Genomic DNA, 13,677 nt, shown 5'->3' with positions numbered 1-13,677 from the left:
TGGAACACCTGGCTGAGAACTCAACTCTGAGGTGGTCACTGTGGAGTCTAATTTGGGGCCTGGAGAGGAGGTCCAGCCCCAGGAATGGAGTGTGCATTCCCTGTGTGCTCTTAATGAAAACTGTGCTTGGTGCAGAGAGCTGCATCTGAAAATACTGCGTGTGCCTATTTTCTTTCTCAGTGAATGTTCCCCACCAGTGGCAGTGGTGAGGATTGAGGCTCCTTGATCACTGGCCCAGAGGAGGGACATCACACCTTGTATGCCAGACACAAGTCACCTCTTAGCAGGCTGTAGGATACCATATAGTGACAGCTTTGAGTTGGTCTATGTAGAACATGTTGTTTAGGCCTTGTATCCTTTCAGAAGGGTATCTCTATGGGTGTTTCAGTTGCTGCATGTATCTGAACAGATACATACCAAAAGGGGCATTATATTCAATGACTGGCTAATGAGGACTGAGTAAAGGGAAACAATGACATCCCTTAAATAGACACAATCCCTTTGTTTATAAGTTGTACAATATAGAAGGACTTTCTTACAAGAATAGACACATGTGTGTCAAAAGTTAGATGACTGTTCACATACGTTTCCAAATCCTGAACAACTAGGTCAATTCTTAGAGGCACATTGTCAATGTGGTAGTTCCCTGGTGTAGATGACTTCCCAAAGGATACAATAATGCATTTTTTTGCCATTTAGTTTCAGTTCACGATTTTGGCAACAGTTATTTATTTAAGATGAACCTTCCTGCAGGATAGCTAATTCATTTAGGGATTCAATGACTGCACCTAGCTTGCAGGCATCTACACACTTAGTCAGCCAAAGCCCTTTGGTATTGGCTTTTACTTCAGAAAAGTAGATGCCAAACAGGAGAGGTCCAGCACAGAACCCTGGGTGAACTTCACTGATGACTGATCTCTTTGTGGAGGTAACTTCCCCCATTTTAATTATCTGTGTCTTATCTGTGAGGTAGTTGGCAATCCAGTGGGTGACATAGTGGTTTATTTCCAGTTTACTTAGCTTTTCTACTATGCCTGAGTGGGGAATTGTGTCAAAAGCTTTGACCAGGTCGAACTATGCAGTGTATACCACTTTCCCTTCATCCACTGTTTTATGAAAATACTTATCTGTCTTTTCTGTCTACAGTTTTCAAGCACCTTTGCTCCTATTTTCAATGTCTGCAGGTTGAAAGGTTGATTGTATTGCATGCACATTTTTGAATGGTACTGGTAATGTTTCAGTATGTAGTGCACCTCTGCAGCTGAGCACTACAGGAATATATTTGTGAATCAGGCAAGACATCACTGAGCACAACCCATCTGCACAAGTCATAAGCTGGTCCAATTAAGTGTAAAGTAATTTTATGAAATGCAAATGACCATTAAACGGTGCTTAGCCACCTTTTATGGTGCGGCAAAGCACAGAACTTTCTGAATCGGACCCAAAATTGTCTGTGCTGTGCCTAGTTTACCACATCTCAGAGGTTTTCCTCTGTAACAATAGATACCTAGCTAGCAACACACTAACAAAGCATGGACTACCTTATAATTTACCTACTTGCTATCACACATCACAGGCAGTGTGAAGGCTGAAAGTATTAAGTGCATCAGCATAATGCCAGTTACTAGCTGAGGTGTTGAAATGTGAGAGCACTGAAGTCATGTCTCTGTTTTTTTAATCTTCATTCATTTTTAGTGCTTCCTCCTTTTCATAAGAAGGGAAAGGGGTTAAAAACACTGCAAAAAATAAATCCTTCCTACCAGAGACAGAGACAGAGACAGATCTTTTGTTCTGTTTAGCTGTTAAAAGAGTCACAAAAGCCTGACTTTATGGTAAACAAGCTACTGCAAATTCGGAGTTTCGTTAACTCATTGGATGGCAGGCAAGGTCAGTCCCATATGTCTGACAGATAATTACCATGCATTTTAGACCCCTCACTCCCTTTCCAGTATATTTCCGGGGAACTATTTGACAAAGATCTGGACACAGTATTGATTACAGTTCACACTTTCATTGAAAAAAATCAGCCATGTGACAGCAAATGGACTCAGACAGTTTGCACTAAATTTTCTCAAACAAAGTGCATACTGTGTATATGTTTACTATAATAACAGCTATGGGACACTTTTCTCTAATAATACAGTATTATAATCTTAAAGATAGATTATTCTGTAGAAAAGAGATTATACAAAACCTTTTTTTCTTCCTTGTGACTATCAAACTAAAAACCCTTTATATTTTTGTACATGGTTTACTTTTTTGTTAGTTTTCTAAGTAATGTAACTAAGTAAACTACAACAAAAAAATTGTCATTTTATTTCCTTAGCTTACACAAGGGAACACTATTGACAGGTACTACAGAAAATAAGAACAAAAGAACGCTGGTCCAGGCTTCAGTTCTAAAGAAGTTCATGTGTTCATAGGTGTGTACTAGGCTAATGGCCCTGGAGCGTTTACAACCCTCACCCGTAAAAGTGCCCTGGCATCGTGCCGCCCGAAATTAGTTCCCAGTGCTTCTATCAAGTAGAGCCACTGGAGTGATCCCCAGGGTGAACTTTCTATTTCCCATCCACTCATCAAGATTTCTCTTGAAGAGGCCAGTGAGGTGCTCTGCTTCACATGTATGGAAAGTCTATTCCAGAGCATGGGCAGTCTCTGGGTTATAAACCTGTCCCTCCAGCATGTTCTGTTGATTGTGGTAATGAGGTTGCGGTCTCAGGAGCGTGTGGTGCAGAGGGATTAGGATTTCTTTAGATGTAGCATTTCTAACAGAGCTGGGTCAGACATGGCTTTGTAAGGCAAGCAGAGATCTCCTCTTAGTAGACAATATGAGACAGATAATAGCTGGAGTTTTTTTGTCTGTCCATGTAGGACATGTGTTTAAGGCCTAGGATCCTCTTTGTGAGGTACTTTTGTGGCCTTTCCAGCTGTTGCATGTGTCTAGTGAGGTACATGAAAAATGGGGCATTGTACTCGGTGATTGGCCTAATGAGGGAAGAGAGATGATGACCCCTTTATTCCTGGATGCAAAACCCTTGGTCGAAGGAGAGGTTGCTGTCAACCTGTGTCCCCAGATCTCTTATAACGCCTTCAGTGTTCAGTGGGCTTCCATCGATGTGGTAATTAGTGGGAACCGAGTTTTTCCCAAAGGGGATGATGACGCATTTTTTGGCATTAAGCTTAAGGCCATGATTTCAACACCAGTCATTGATCTCAGTGAGGCCTTTCTGTAAAATGTCTACATCACCTGGGGGGTTAATAATGGCTCCCAGCTTCCAGCCATCTGCGAACTTGGTCATCCAGAGTTTCTTCGTGTTGGCCTGGACTTCTGAGAAGTAGACGCTAAACAGGACAGGACCCTGAACCGATCCCTCTGGGACTCCACTCGTGACTGGTAGGCAGTCTGACTTGGAGTCCTCTACTTTCACACTGTGGGTTCTATCTGTGAGCCAATTTGCAACCCACCTAGTGATATAGGGGTTTATGCCTAGTTTGGTGAGTTTATCAGTAATTCCTGAGTGGGGAATGGTATCAAAGGCCTTGGCCAGATCACGGTAGGCTGTATGAACTGCCTTGCCCTCATCCACAGCTACTCAATGAAGTCAACCCGGTTGAGCAGGCATGATCTACCTTTCACAAAACCAAATTGTATGGGCTCTAGAGTTTGGAGATTCCCTATATCCTTGTTAATTAGGTCCATAATGATATGCTCCATAGTCTTACATATCAGACTCGTCAGGCTAATGGGGTGATAATTCCCAGGGTCTGTAGTTGTTCTCCCTTTATGGAGAGGGATGACTGTAGCAGTGCGCCATTTGGTAGGGACAATGCCTGAGGTGAAGCTATGACTGAACAGGGCACACAGATGTGGTGCCAGTATACATTGTAGTTCATGTAGAACACATCCAGAGATGTTGCCGGGTCCCATGGAAGCTGTATTCTTGGCCTTGGACAGTGCAGCTTTAACCTGTGCTGCAGTAATGCAGGGTGTCTGGCATTCTTCCGGTATTGAGATTGGTCCTTTAGGGGGGAGAGAGGGGTTAAGTTGGCACTGAATCTGTTGGCCAGTATGTTGGCAATATCTGTTGGCTCAGTATAGGAGGTACCATTGTGCAGTAACTCAGAGCAAACCTGGGTATTGTCGTGGAAATTCTTGATATAACTATAGAAGGCTTTGTGGTTGTTTTTAGTGTCTGCCACAATTCTGCCTTTATAGCTGGCTCTAATTTCCATTGACATGGGTGCCGTGAAGTTAGCCACCTCTGTTTTTAGGGGCCCAAAGTCAGCTTTGGAGAAGTTTTTCATTGTGGTTACCTTTGCGGGGGGGTGTGGATGAGATGTTGTTTTCCATGGTGATTAGTTTGTGGTCGGATCTAACCAGGGAGGAATTGACTATTGATGTAGAGCAATGGTTGCTCATGTTAGTAATAACTAGGTCAAGGATGTTACTTCCTCTAGTAGTGGTAAGAATGAGCTGATCCAGGGCATTGGAATTGATGAATTCCAGGAAGTGTTGGGCCAGTGTATTGGTGCATGAGTAGTTTTCCCATTTGATGGAGGGGTAGATCAAGTCACCTAGTATGAGATGGTTGGGTTGGACCCTAATAGTTTCCAGGATGCTTAGGAACATGGAGTGAGAGTCTTGGGACATGGTTGGGGACCTATAGCAGGCTACGACCTTCTATAGAAGAAAGTTCTTTACATTATGGAATGAAAGTGCTTAACTTCTTGATTAAACTCGGTGATACTAGCCTGGATCAATGTTCTTTTATTCTTTTGAATTTTGGGGTATGTTGGTGCTTGGAATTTTTTAGTTCCTGGTACTACAGAAAGTAAACTTACTTCCAGTGGCTGCCAAGTATCCCTAAACCTAAATTTTCTAACTTTTACATTTTGAAACTACTAAACTGCTGAACTCTCTGGTACAGAGAGATGGAGCTGTGACTGTGACTCAGGTGGCTAGGGTTCATTTAGTGGCCCTGGTATAGGAGGAGCCAAGCAGAGAGGGGGAGGAGTGACTGGGGCATGTCTCACTCACCTCTCTGGATGTTTGAGAAGGATTACGCGTACTCAGAGGAACACTGAGTTAATGTGATTTCCTTGTTGGAGACCCGAGAAATCACCACTCCTGCTTCACCGGATGGGCAGATGTATTTGGAGGAACACCTCTTGCAGAAAAGATTGCCTGCAATCAGCCCACTGCATGTCCCTCCACAGGGCTGTGCTGAGTGCATGTGGGGAGATGATGCTGTAAAACCAATAAAAACTTTAAAACACCTAATGGATGTCTAAATGATGCCCCGGTCAACCTTCATCTAGTGACTGGTGAATGATTGGGCCAACTGGCTGGAGGGGGCTGATGATCAACAGAGAGACAAACAGATAGACAAAAAGCAATGACTTTTGGCTTCTCCCATTAGGGGTCACCACAGCAGATCACCAGTCCGCAGATTGATTTGAAGTGAAGTTTTTACGGTGTTGAGTTGCCAGCCCGGCACCCAACTTTCACAGAAGGTGCATGCACGCACACATGCACCTACCTGCAGGTCTTTAAAACTCACTCGGACTCAGGGAGGACATGCAGACTCCGTAAAGAAGGCGCTCCAGCCAAGAATCAAACCAGAGAACCTCTTGCTGTGAGGCGACAAAGCTTACTACTGCACCACTGCAGCCAAACAGACAGATGCAGCAAAAACAGAAAAAAAAAAAATTCAACTATAACTATGGTTAGTCCCCTTGCCTAGTCACAAACTCATATACAAGACCTTATCTTGCTCCCTCTGATGAGCTAATGCAGACACCCTTCATTACTGAGACCTCTATTCAATAAAGCACTAAGAGAAAAGTCTTTCACCAAAACTGCCCCTACAACAATGAAAGCTCTCCCTCAAAACTTAGGACATCAGAGTACCCAGCATTCAGATTAAAATTGTTAGAGCACTTGACAGGAGAATATAAATGTGCCTGTTTTCAAGAAATTTGGTAAAAATATTGAAACATCTGTTGAGAGTATAGAGATGAAAAACACACCTAGATGTAATACTCTACCACTTAAAATGCTCTGATTACATTGTTCTAAAAATCTCATTATAGCATGTTTGATTCATGCAAGTATCGTATGCTATGCTTAAGTATACATACAATTTAGCCCAACCATATATTGCAAACTGCTTTCAACTGTAAGACTTCCTTCAACTGTATCTTTAACATATCTGTAGCAATGACAGAACATTTCCTTCAGCTATAAAGCTTTTTCAGCAGTATCTCTATGGTATCTGTAGTAATGATACCTAATGTTTAAGATTTTTTTTCCTTCTGTATTCTTAAGGTATATATAACAATGTAGCTGAATGGTTGATGTATATAATAATATGTTTGCAGGCTCTTAATAAGCTTAGAGCAGAGGAGACCATTGATAAGCTCAGCCACATCACCAACTATTGGTGGGAGATTAATGGAGTCCCTGCTAAGTATATTGCCCCTCACATATCCAGGGGAAAATCTATGACCAGCCATCCAAACATCCAGTCTGGTTTTAAACATTGCCAGAGACATATACAACTTGATATGTAGGAGAAGCCTATTCCAGAAATGGAATACGTTTGGTATGGTACCTGTCATGCCAGTATAGGTTTACCTCTCATGAGTGGATATTTGCTTTACTACTGGTTCGATTTAGGCAAAGGAGTTCAAAGCATCCAGTGATGTTTATATCACAGACAGTAAACAGACATCACCCCTCAGGAGCCTGTACAAGACTGAGTAGAGGGACTAGACATTTTGTATATCACAATAGCTATGAGTACTAAGACCATCTTTTTGATGAGGAAACATTAAGGTGTCTTAAGCTAATTTAGATGTTTAGAGAGTTAGGTGCAGAAGGAGGCATTATATTTAATAATGGGCCTAATAAGGGAGAAATAAGCTAGGACTATAACTTCTCTGGATCTTGATAAGATACCAAGAGGGATATCCTATAGAAGGAAGATGGATTTTCTAATCATGGTAGACATGTAGCGATTAAAGGAGAATTTGTTATCAGTATAGATACTCCAATCTCTAATGACTGGATCACACAAGTGGAATGTTATCTGGTTGTTATTGGTGGTGATATTAGATTTAGCAAAATAAACTCTGCTTTAGTTTCTGGCATTGACAGTAAGCCCATGATTAACACACCATGCATTTGTTTGGCACAGCACTTTCTATCGAATCTGAGTATCAGAATGGAAGTTGATAATCCCGCTACACATTGTAGTCATCAGGAAACTTGGTTATCCAGAGTCCCCTGATATTAGCTTTCAAATCAGAGAAGTATATACCAAGGTGGGGGGGGGGGCAACACAGAGCACCATGGAATAACACTGGTGACATTTTTCAGTACAGACCCTTAACGTTTTAATTTCTATCAAACAACCAGTTACATAACCAGCAAACTATGTATGGTTTAATGCTAAGTTGGCAGAGTTTGTCAATACTGCCAGCATGGGGGATAGTTTTGAATGCTTTAGCAAGATTCAGGTAGACAGAATAGCATGTATGCTCTTTATCCATGGTGCTAGACACCTGTTTGAAGAACTTAATAAGGGTAACCAAGATTTATCTGCCTGTTACAAAACCAAACTGGTATGTGCCCATGGATAGAAATTCACCTATATTGTTGTTTATTAGTTCAGCTATAATATGTTCCATAGCCTTGCAAGTTATACAAGTGAGACTAATAGACCTGTAGTTCCCAGGATAAGTTGAGAGAGGCCACCATTTTGCCAAAATACCACAATGATGTCTGGCAAGCTATCAGTATAAACTGTCACTGCCAACTGGCTTGGGTGACCAAAAAGGGTCTATGCACCCGTCCATTTACCCAGTTAATAATGTTAAAATAAATAAATATATATTCTTTATTAACAGGTATGAAGCTACCCTTCTTTTTAACTAAGGTGCAAGAACCCATGTGTATTGCTTGTTTTCTGGTGGTTACTATAGAGTGAAAAATTACCACTTCAGACCAAGTGACCTTGTGTCTATAAGCTTAGAGGTTCAAAAAACAAGAACGAGAAGCAGAAACAGTGCAGTAAGCAAACCGCTCAAAAACCAGAAAAATCCACTGTTAGGGTTTGGTGAATAACTCCTCCAAAGACTGCCAATAATGAACAAAATTTATAATATTCCTTTATTAAATCCAGTGTCCATGAGACAACAACAAAATAACTGCCACATTCAATATCCAAATTAAAAATGATTAGCGGTACATCTGCAGCTACTGAGGGTAGCATCATTGTTGCAAGGAGACAGTTAACGTTCCTCCTTGTTTCTACAGTTGAAATATATTGTCATTTTTTGTAGGAATTTGCCTCAGCCTATATGACACATTTAGGTCCTAAAATCCAGGCCAGATGTTAAAATCCTGATGAAAGCCTGCTAGGCCAGATCTGTGACATGCGAATTGTTAATTACGTATAATTTAGCAAGTCAATCAAGGAAAATAGAGGCAACATCACACCTTAGCATTATGCAGGATGGTGAGGTAAATTACTAGGAATCATAATCAGAAGATATAATACAAACCTATAATTCAACCACTTCATCCACAAACAGGTGTAAATTAACTGCAAGAAACATTTTGACAGCTTACAGTTAACACAAATCATAAGAAGTCAATGGAAAGAAAGTGAAGACTTTGTCTGCAATAAAAGTCTAAAAAGTCAGTGATTCACAACACTGCCACTAAAAGCAAATGAAAAGAAAAAGTAGCTGAAATTACGGTGACTATGCCTTGTCACATTGTGAGGACATAAAGTTCACTGTGGGAGAAAGGACAGACTTACTTGATACCCATTTTGTCTAATTCAGTGTGTTATGTGTGTGTGTGTGTGTGGGGGGGGGGGGAGTCAGAGCTTATACCAGTACTCAGATGGTACAAGGCAAGAATCTAGTTCTAGACAGGATGCTGTTCTATCACTGGACATGATACACATGCACACTGACTCTAACATGTCATGTACACCTATGAGTAATCGAAAGATTATTAATTCACATACAACAGGGAATTAGTATGTATGCTGAAACCAGAACACCCAGCAAAAACCCAGGAGGGAGCAGTGAGGGCATTCATACTTTGCTCTGAAGGCACTTAAAGTATGACCTAAACTGGGGAACCAAGCATTATGTGGCACCTCTGTGCCACTCAAGAAGAACTGAATGTGAAAGGGTCTGAGCTGTTATCAAGCTGATTCCTGTAGTCCAAGGTATAGAGTTTGATTCTTTCCACCTCAATATCGGATACAAAGGGACTCCCACAGTCAATTAGTTGTTCTTAATCCTTCCTGGCTAGTAAGACCTTACAGTCAAAATGCATTTTCCACAGGCTAGATGGTTGTGGAATGCTGGCTTCCACCATCAGGTGATCATCTCTTTTCCCAGTTCTCAAAAACTGTCCCTCTGATGCTTAATCATGTTTTCAATCTATCTTTCTAGTGGCTTGCTCCCATCCCAAACCCCAGTCATTACAATAGTATAGGGATACCTTGTTCTGTACTAGGAGGCCAGCTTCAGGATAATTCTAAATAAGGCCTCCAATTTAATGCAAGATGTCACAGAGCTATTTTCTTGTTCTGGGGAATAAAAGAACTGCATATACACTTTTTTTGCAATATAACATAATCAGTATGGGCAGAGAAGAACTAACTTTACTGTCACAGGGAGTGCTAGTAAGCTAAAGTATGAAAATCAATGCACTAACATAGCCTGGGATCAGTTTGGAGGCATACTGCCTCTGTGATGCAAAGGGAAAGAAGTCATGACTGCAGCCCAGAAGATATAGCATTTTCAAGCTATTGTTGCTGCTGGAGTCATCCAGGAAGGGTGGGAATAAGTGGGCCTGTGCTGGCTTGCCTGTCCTGGAAAAGGGAGATGATCTGGCAGACTACAACACCAGCAACTCCTGGAGAGACAGAGGTAGGTGTATGGGGTGTGGCTCTGTGCTTGGTCTTGCACTAGCATTCATCTAGCTTCAGACACGCTAATAGGCAAAGGCAAGCAGCAAAGTGTGTGGAGGGGCATCAAAATATTTTGGTTGGAGGTACAAATGAAGAATGGAACAAGACAAGGTTTATGGTGCTTATTTTCTCTTAGCCTAAATCCTTGTTCTAAACACACTAGTGACAGGATCTGGGCTCATTTATTTATTTATTTATTTTTATATATTTTTAACATATTGAGTGAGCTGGGTGAAAGTCACTTTCCATTCACCATCCAAGCCATACATAATTGCAATATAATATAAATAAGAGGCAGAAATAACAATATATAATAAACAGCATACCTATTAGTGCAAAATATACTTATCTGTATATTCAGATCCTTCAGTGAGAATTAAGCAAGCATCAGGAAATACCTAAAAAAATAAGTTATATCTATAATTAAAGAGTAGAAAATATACATAAAATGATGTCACATAAGAGAAAGAGTTTAGCATGTACAGAATGGATATGACTATATTATGAAGCTCCAGTACACAGAATAGACTGATGCTGTGAAGGACAAAACTTCAGAACAGGACTAGATATTGCTGGAACTCACAGTTTGAAAGCCTAGTACAGAAGCTAAAACAAGGTTACACTGTTTAATGCTATTTTATAGGCTGGTACATGCAATCTGCACTGGTTTAACATCATTCATTTAGGAACTCTGGAAGCAGCCTAACTGAATACCTAGTAGAAAATGGTCCTACAGATATGAATCAGTATGGTTTCCAGACTCAGAGATGCTGTAAAACAAGCATAGTTCATATTTATGAGTGTCTGACATTGGGGAACAATGTGAGGAGAGCCTGTGGATGTGATGTACCTTGATTTTAATAAGGCCTTTGATAAAGTCCTTTACAGCAAAGATGGCCACTGGAGAAGGTGAGGTCAAGGACCTTATGGTACATGGCAGACTGACAGACTTAAGGGATAGAAGCCAATGGCTGATCTTGGTGTGGAGGTGGCAGGGCTAGGGAGCTATCAAAAACAGAAAGGTCACTAGTGCAGGGCCCTGCATGTTAGTGATGAGTCCAGTACCTCCCAACATTGGTGTCTAGCATGACTCAGGGGGTAGAGTACAAGATCAGTTTATCTGCTGTAGACGTGAAGGCATATGCTATGATTAAGGATAGTGAGGATACCCTAAAGACACAGCTGTGTAGGCCAAGAAAATGGGCAGAATGGTGGCAGTAGTACTTCAATGCCAAAGTGCAGAGGTGTGCATTTTGGGAGCAGTAGTCTGTAGATGGTTTATAATAGGATAGTTAGGATGAGTGGTCAGGTATATGGGAAAGATTTGCATTAACTGGCGCTCTAAAGTTAAAATACCATGAATACACTGTGAGAGGTGCTGGTTACTGCAAACAAGAAGTTGGAATATATTTCCAAAGCAGTAGATCTGAAACAAGATGAGGTATTGTCATTCTGTAGGTCATTGTCTGGAGTACTGAGCATAACTCTGACCCATTAAGAAAAAAAAAATAGGCCTAGCGGGCAAGGTTCAACTTGACAGAGACAGAAGATGGAAGCAAACACAGACAGCACATTCTCTCAACATGTTAAATTATATAATGTGATTTTGCAGTCAGTATGTATCTCCTTTGCTGTAATTGTGTCTTTCGGCTTTTCCCGGGTAGGGGTCGCCACAGCGGAACTCCGGTCCGCTAATGATTGGTAGTAGATTTTTACGTGTCGAGTTACCAGCCCTGACACACAACCTTCAACAAAGGTACGCCCATTCACGCATATCTCCAAGCAGAAGACGCTCTAGCTGAGAATCGAACCCAAACTGTTTTAATCACACTGTCCTACTCACTTAGCCAAACTCAGAGATAAACCATTTAGCTGTAGCACACACCACTGAAGTTACTTTCCAATATATATCACATACTAGAGGCCAGGTCATGCATGATCACAGTATTGGTACCAATGCACATATCTGTTTAACAAACAACAAATAAACATTGAGTTAATGCTTTAAGATAGAATACTAAGATTTCCTTTTAACATGCTGAAGACCTGCAGCAGAAAAAATGGCTTGGTAGTCATGCAGAGTCAGTATGTTAGACTTAATGATCTAACAATTATGTTTAAACAGTAAAATTAGCATTATTATATGGTGGAAACTGCACGGAACCAGTAAAACCCATAATGCCAATGTATGTATAATTATAAACAATAATCTGACAGTCTCAATGATGTCTACATACAAGGGATATTAAGACTATTTTCATACTTCAATGGTAAGATTTTCATGTTAATGAACCCACGAGGGCATGAATCCAAAATAATTACAATTACTGTATAATAAGTCCTCAGCATTCTGCAATGTCCCCTAATTGGAGCTCAAGCTGCATAGTGCATAAGCATTCTCAGTTTTTAAAATATAAATGCAACATTAAAAAAGAAGATCCTTGGAAATTAAAATTGCATTCCAAAACTTTACATCTTCAAGGATAAGCAAGTCTGTGTGTCCATTTATAAGATGTTGTTAAACAAATGTTTTTTAAAAAGTAATTTTAAAGTAGGGGGAGAAATCTTGCAGTACTTCAGAAAGAAAGGTGTCTTCTTAATTTGCTCCCAATAAGACTGCAGATAAGTGTATAGTTTATTTGGCTAGGAAAAGTTTCCCCAAAAAGTAGATTACAAGTATGGGTTATTTACTCTATGTGAGTTTCTTGTTAAGAAATGTGGAAATGTATATGGATTTGACCTGGAATCAATTTGGAGCTTTGGATATGTTTGTAAAGGTTGACATGATTTATGAGAATGAAACTGAAAAAAAAAATCATGAAGTGACTGCTTTTGCTGCAGCCATGGACCCTTCATTGAATATCATTTTGCCTGCGTTTATAAAATGTTGACCAAACTAAGTGGTGTTTCTACAAAAGCTGGATCACAGAGGAGAAGACTATAATGAGAGGATTTTGTACAGACAGATGACATCTTGTTCTTGCAACAAAGGAAGGAAGATGTGAGGGAGCAATTTCTAGATGTTCTTGGACAGCTTGCACCAAATGGCATTAAGGTGGAAGAATTAGAGGATGACATTCTGGAAAAGAACTTGCATGTGACAGCGGTCCCAGAATGTAAAGAACAGATGGACCGTGGAGGAAAAACGGCAAATATGATTTTTTTTTCCTATGAAAAACATTGCTATTAGAAAAGCTCATAATCTTCCTTTACTGGAAGAAATGGCTGTAGATCAACCTAGAATTACTGTATTCCAATTTGCAGTTTTGATTTGAAAGAGAAGGCACTGTCTTATTTCTGTAGACCTGGCAAAGTTTGCATTACAGATGATAGAAGGGTGATTTTCTATCATGACTATTCAAGACAAATAACCCAACAGCGATCTCGTTTTCTTGATGCTATAAGGGAATGTCATCTAAAGAACTTAAAACTACAAATTGATGTATCACACTTATCTGACTTTTTTTACTGATGGAGTGAGACTGTTCCTAGGCCCCATGAGAGTGCTGAACAGAGTTTACAGTTTTAAAGCTCTGAATGTTAGTTTAAGTGATGAGTCAGGCTTTTCAGAGGAGAATGACTCTCGGCTAGTGCATGATTGCCGGACTTGAATGGACAATAATTAACAGATCCACTGTTCGCAGTATGGAGAGGATTCTCAAGATCATAACTTTATGTG

General features: G+C 40.4%; 1 long non-coding RNA gene across 1 annotated transcript in view; it reads right to left on the bottom strand.

The window, feature by feature from the left end:
- The window catches only part of LOC122811998, a 483,074-nt gene that overhangs the window by 83,943 nt on the left and 385,454 nt on the right, over positions 1-13,677 (bottom strand). Inside the window, exon 3 of the long non-coding RNA XR_006366325.1 lies at positions 10,325-10,396. This is a non-coding gene — a long non-coding RNA (uncharacterized LOC122811998). The remainder of the gene's footprint in view (positions 1-10,324; positions 10,397-13,677) is intronic.

This window comes from Protopterus annectens, chromosome 1.part1, assembly GCF_019279795.1.
Source record: "Protopterus annectens isolate FY-2018-M chromosome 1.part1, PAN1.0, whole genome shotgun sequence".
In the NCBI taxonomy this organism is placed as follows: Eukaryota; Metazoa; Chordata; order Ceratodontiformes; family Protopteridae; genus Protopterus; species Protopterus annectens.
Note: the sequence above shows the minus strand (reverse complement) of the source record. Positions and strands in the feature narration are given on the sequence as shown.